This window comes from Octodon degus, unplaced genomic scaffold (genome assembly GCF_000260255.1).
Source record: "Octodon degus isolate 3935 unplaced genomic scaffold, OctDeg1.0 scaffold00113, whole genome shotgun sequence".
Classification (NCBI taxonomy): Eukaryota; Metazoa; Chordata; class Mammalia; order Rodentia; family Octodontidae; genus Octodon; species Octodon degus.
Window position 1 is genome coordinate 6,194,996 of NW_004524689.1, and position 6,045 is coordinate 6,201,040.

The following is a 6,045-nucleotide window of genomic DNA, read 5'->3' on the forward strand; positions in this document are numbered from 1 at the left end:
AATAAAATAAAATAAAATAAAAAATCATCTGGAGACTGGGGAGATGGCTCAGTGGAATAAGCGCTTCCCTGGCAAGTGCAAGGATCTCAGTTCAATCCCCAGTTCTGGAAAAAAAAAAAAAATCATTTGTTTCACCCAGGTCCATTCCTGTTGATTTGACATTTAAGTTTTTCATCTTCAGATTTTCTGTTCACCTTTTGGGTTTTTTCCAGTTGTAATTTCTTTTGTTTTATCGTTTGTTTGTTTGTTCGTCTTCTTGAGACAGGGCCTTGCTCACGATGTAGTTAAGGCCGATTTGAACACACTGTGTTGCCCAGGCTGGCCTCAAACTCATGGCAGTCCTTCCTGAGCCCTGGGTTTAGAGGCATAAGCCACTACACCCAGCACTTTTTGCAGATTTTAACACATAATTCAGCTTCATAAGGGGCCTGGGATTGAAACCTTGCTAATGAACAGGGACTGGAGCCCCAGCTCACTGTTTTGTGGTCAGATCTACTGGGGTTTCATTTGTCTTTGTGTTCCAGTTTCCCTGGCTCTCAGGAAAAAAAAAAAAAAAAGTTTAGGCAGAAACGCACCTGAGATATTGTCAAGAAAGAAGGAAGGAAGGAAAGAAAGAACAAACGAAAGAGTACCCTCTTTCTTTTTCTATCTTTTTCCCCCCTCTTTCAAAAGACAAAAACCTTAAATTTTTCCACGCCCCTCTGAGGTTTCTGAGCCTGCTCAGAAGAATGGCTCCATCCTCACGACCCTGCTGTGAGCTACCGGGAGTGCGAGCCGGGCAAGCATGAGAGAACGTGGGTTCAGCCTGTGGCCGCTGGCCCTGACTGCCTGGCTCTCCTCCCGCAGTCCCTGAGCACTGGCTGGGCCACGGGGCAGCCTGGGAGCCGGCGACCCCACCTCTCTCTTGGCCACCTCTGCTGCCTGCCACCCGTCCTGGGCAGCTTTTCCTCTGCCAGGCCCTTGCCGTGTTCTGCCCTGAAACCACCAGACTATGGACCGTGGGCCAACATAAACTTCTCCTCCTTTAACTTGTGGGCATTGGATGCTGTTCCCAGTGACAAGGAAAGTGATAAAAACATTTCGGTACCAGAGAAGTGGGGGTTTGCTGGGACTGTGCTTGACCAGGAGGTTTGAAGCCCTTGGAACTGGTTTTCCAGGGGACTCTGGAAAGGTCTGGAGATGCCAGCTGGACAAGCAGCCCGAGAATGCGTAAGCTGAGCTCGGTGGGAGATTCTGACTAGAACTCGGAAGACCACAATGTGGGTAAAGATGCAGATGGTGAAGACCAGGGTCAGGAGTGTCAGCTGGGAGCAAGGACTGCGCTGGCCATCGGACTCCAGCCCATGTGGGTTACGCGCCGGTGGAAAATCTGTCTACAATTTGCTCATGTCCTAAACGTTTGCAGAAGACCAAGATTAAGGGCAGTGGATTAATGAATCTGGGAGACGAGACTTCAAAGCAGCCCAATGTTGAGGCTATAGATGGGTTTTGTTTGGTGGTTTTAACCAGGCTTATACCAAAAATCAAGGGCAGATAACACAGCTGAATCATTTCAAAAGTTTACAATTGGCCAGAAAGGAAGTGCTCGTAAACGTTTAGGCCCACAAAATTAAAGCACTGCAGAATTTGGCTGCTGAAGAGATTAGCCCTAACCCATCTATGACTAGCATTCCATTTTGGGAATGCCCTAAACAATAGAATATAATGTAAAATCTCTCTCTCTCTCTCTCTCTCTCTCTCTCTCTCTCTCTCTCTCTCTCTCTCATCTTTTAAGCAGGATGGCCTTGAACCTACTATGTAGCCCAGGCTGACCTCAAACTCACAGAGATCCTCCTCTTTCAGCCTCCCTCCAGGTACTGAGATTATAGGCCTGCACCACTGTGCCTGGCCTAGAAAATTTTCTTCTCACATTCTATTTTCTTAATTTTTCTAGGTAAAATTAAGGGCTGGGGTCTGTTTTCACAGATATATCCTTCCACCATCTGATCACAGCTCCAGAAAATAATCTGGAAAGCGTTGCTAATGTGGCCTGGGGAGATGGCTCAGTGGAATAAGCGCTTCCCTGGCAAGTACAAAGGCCTGAGTTCAATCCCCCGTTCTGCCAAAAAAAAAAAAAAAAAGCATTACTAATGTATTCTTCATCCTGACTCACAAATCTAGTGGGATTTTTAGGGTACAATCTAGAATTTTTCACCAATGGCTCATCAATTACTTCATCAGATTAAATTAGCACTTTTTGGGTTTTGTTTTTTTTTTTGTGTGTGTGTGTGTGGAACCGGGGATTGAACTCAGGCACTTGTGCTTGCCTGGGAAGCACTTATTCCACTGAGCCATCTCCCCAGCCCCATTATTTTGTTTTTTTGATGACTTGTTTATTTGTTTGTTTGTTTGTTCTGAGCAGGGTCTCACTATGCTGTCCAGGTTGATCTTGAATTCCTAGGCATAAGTGATCCTCCTGCCTCGGCCTCCCAATTAGCTGGGACTACAGGTACACCTCATCTCACTTGACTTTCGCTTTCTTTTCAGTTCTTCCTTTCCTTAATTAAATTTCTTGTAGTGTCACTGTTTGAGCTTTTGAGAGGCTGAGACAAGAAGATTGCTGTGAATTTGAGCCCAGACTGGGATACATAGCGAGTTCGAGGGCAGCCTGAATTACACAGTGAGAACCTCTTTTTTTTTTTTTTTTTTTTTTTTTTTTTAACTGGGAATTGAACTCAGGACCTTGCACTTGCCAGGCATCTGTGCCACTGAGCTATACCCCCAGGCAGTTTGAGCTGTTGAAATACACATGTTGTTCACTTTTTTCTGTGCTTTTTCAAATTGTGGAGTGTGGGGACGAGCTTGAGATAGGATAGAAGATATTAAAATGGGTAGAAAGCAGAGAAGAAAAACCATAGTTGTAAAAGTAAAAACCAAGCTGGGAAGATAGCTCCGTGGCAGAAGTGCCTGCATTTTTCTTTCTTTCTTTCTTTTTTATGTATTTGGTACAGGGTCTGCAGGGTCTACAGGGTCTCACCATGCAGATCAGACTCGTAGTGATTTTCCTGCTTTTAGCCTCCCAAACGCTGGGATTACAGGTGCGCATCACCACGCCCAGTCTCAAGCGCTGTCTTAGTGCACCCCAGAGGCGGGGCTGGCACAGCAGGCTGGGGATCAAACCCCGGCTGCTGTGCTCTGTCTAAGCAGGTGCTTTAGTCTGCTGAGCTATCTGGCCCACCCAGTGCCTGCATTTCAAGCACAAGGTCCTGAGTTCAATTCCCCAGTACCATAAAAATAAATAAATAAAAATAAACACCAAATACTTAGGACACAAACTCTGTTTTATTGGGTTTTCTTTTCTTTTTAAGACAGGGTCTCACTATGCAGTTAAGATTGGCCTTTTTTTTTTTTTTTTCAGAACCAGGGATTGAACTCAGGCCCTTGCGCTTGCCAGGGAAGTGCTTACTCCACTGAGCCATCTCTGCAGCCTCACATTGGCCTTGAGTTCACTATGCAGCCCTGGCTGGCCTCAAACTTGCAGCCATCCTCCTGCTTCAGCCTCCTGAGTGCTGGGATTACAGTTGTGCACCACCATGCCTGGACAAGCTCCGGGTTTTTTTTGGTTTTTTGTTTTTTGTTTTTTGCGGAACCAGGGATTGAACTCAGGCCCTTGCGCTTGCCAGGGAAGCGCTTATTCTACTGAGCCATCTCCCCGGCCCCTACAACTATATTTTCTTTGCCTTCTTTTGGAATGGAATCGGCCTGCACAGCCCCTTTTCATGGGCAGGTGGGTTCAGCCGGTCCCTTTAATTGCACTTGGTCCCCTGTCACCCATGTGTACAGCACCCTTTCACCTGTGCAGCAGGTGCCCCCCTCCAAGCCAGGACACCATCATCCCCCCATGTGTGGGCCACCGTCCCCCACCAAGCAGGACCAGGATGACAACTGGATAAGCCCCTCTGATTTCCACCACCTAAAACACATCAACGTCCAGAGCCAAGGTCCGCACCACAGCGCCCCTCTGAGGCCTTGCGCTGCATTTCCCTGAGCGCATGCCTCTAGGTCGTCCCCAGGTGCATCCTAACCACTATAGGATCTCGGCGCTCTACCGGGGACTCTTTGGGGGCATCCTGAACATTCTTTGTCCGTGGTGGGAGTCAGCCGCCTTGCCCCCACTCCACGGGGAGAGTGGGTTGGATTCCTTGGCGGAACCGGGGATTGAACTCAGGCCCTTGTGCTTGCCAGGGAAGCGCTTATTCCACTGAGCCATCTCCCCGGCCCCCAAGGCTTTTTGATTTTGATTTTTTTTTTCCTTTCCCCATGTCGCCTGACCCTTGTCCTCTGAGGGATGATGTGTTTACTCTCTCCCCTCCCCCTTTCCTCAGACCTCTGCAACCTGGGTTTCTTTCCTCGTTTTTTCCCCCCCACGGGGAAAGGTATTTAATATTGCTCACAGAAAGACATCGATAATAATTCATGGTTATAAACAGGAAAGCCGTGCCATTTGAACTAACCGGTAGGCCTATGGCCACACCACCCAGAATACGCCTGATCTCATCTGAACTAGTGGAATTTGAAGTTATCACTAAAAATTGAATTATTTTTTATGCAAATGATAATAATAAGGCTTATCTATAACACTTTAGCGCTTCCGGCAGCTCTGAAACTTGTAAATGGCTGGGGCATTCACTGTTTTTTTTTTTTTTTTTTTTTTTTTTTTTTTATTTATTTATGTGTGTGTGTGTGTGTGTGTGTGTGTGTGTGTGTGGCCAGCTCAGCCCACCAGGGGGCGGGGCTGGCTGGCATGTGGTGCTGGGGGATTGAACCGCGGTCCCTGTGCTTTGCTAAGCTTGTTCCAAGTAGGTGCTTTAGACCACTGAGCCATCTCTCCAGCCCCATCACTGTTTCTTTCTTCGCCTTCACCTTCTGAGTTTTGTCCATAAGATCCTTGCCTGTTTGAATTTTCTGTGCAGTAACGAATGATTTCTTCTCTCGTTCAGTCCGCCGTGTCAGGCCGTTCTACTGCTTTTGGCTTTCTTTAGCTGTCCGCTTAAGTTGAGTCTGGTGGGACACTCCTTTCACTCTTTCCTTCTGCAAGCTCTCTGTCTTGGGTCTGTTAAAGGCTCTGCCAGCTAGTTCTGGGGCTGTCTGCAGATGAGTGGCAATAGCAAACCGTTCAGCTTCTAGAGACCGGGGAGCTGGCTCAGTGGAATAAGCACTTCCGTGGCAAGTGCAAGGGCCTGAGTTCAATCCCCGGTTCCGGAATAAAAACAAAACAAAACAAAACAAAACAAAAAACTGTTCAACTTCTTTTTTGGTATCAAAAAAGAGCACGTGTTTATTCTGTTGCTTTCCCTGGAAATCCAGCAGATGGAGCTCTGATTTTAGTCTTTCAATTTTCTTAGCTTCAGCAACTCTTTTCATTTCTATATATTTGTCATCCTGAGTTCTCATTAGCTTTAGCTGTTCTGCAGTTACTTCTTCCTTATTCTCCTGAATAACATGAACTCCATCCTCGAGCTTAAGCCGAGTTATTTTATAGTAGAATTCATCTGGATTTTTTTCAAGAGCCTTCTTTCGAAGACCTTTGAGGAACTCTTTGCTTTTTATGATAGTCATCTGTATGAAGTTTGTAATCTTTCTTTTTCTCCAACAGGCCCAGATGTTTTCGAAAGCCAGGCTGGCTTCGCTCTCGGTGTTCTCGCTGCTGGGACTTAGCCGCCTTGCGAAAAGCCGCCGCCATATCTGCCCACTAGGTACTACAGACCTAGCTGGTCCAGGCTCCTCAATACCTTGCTTCGCGTTCCTCAAAGCCTTGCTGACGAGTCCTTCTTTCCTCTTTAGCAGTCGAAGGCTCCCATGTTTTTAGACAAATGAGAAAAAGCAAGGAAGACCAGAGGCACTGCCTGCCTCTAACCAGAAACAGCAAGAGGGGGACATTCTATGACATCCAGCAGCCTCCTCAGGAATCCCTTGGGTCCACAGACTCCCTTCCTGGGTCAGACGCAACTACGATTTGCTCACTAGTGACACTGTACAAACAAGCACTGTGGGGCTGTGCAGTAC

The 6,045-nt window shown here is 47.0% G+C and overlaps 1 pseudogene; it reads right to left on the reverse strand.

The window, feature by feature from the left end:
• Positions 1 to 5,737, reverse strand: part of LOC101573111 — a 10,671-nt pseudogene extending 4,934 nt beyond the window's left edge.
• Positions 5,738 to 6,045: the final 308 nt, after the last annotated feature.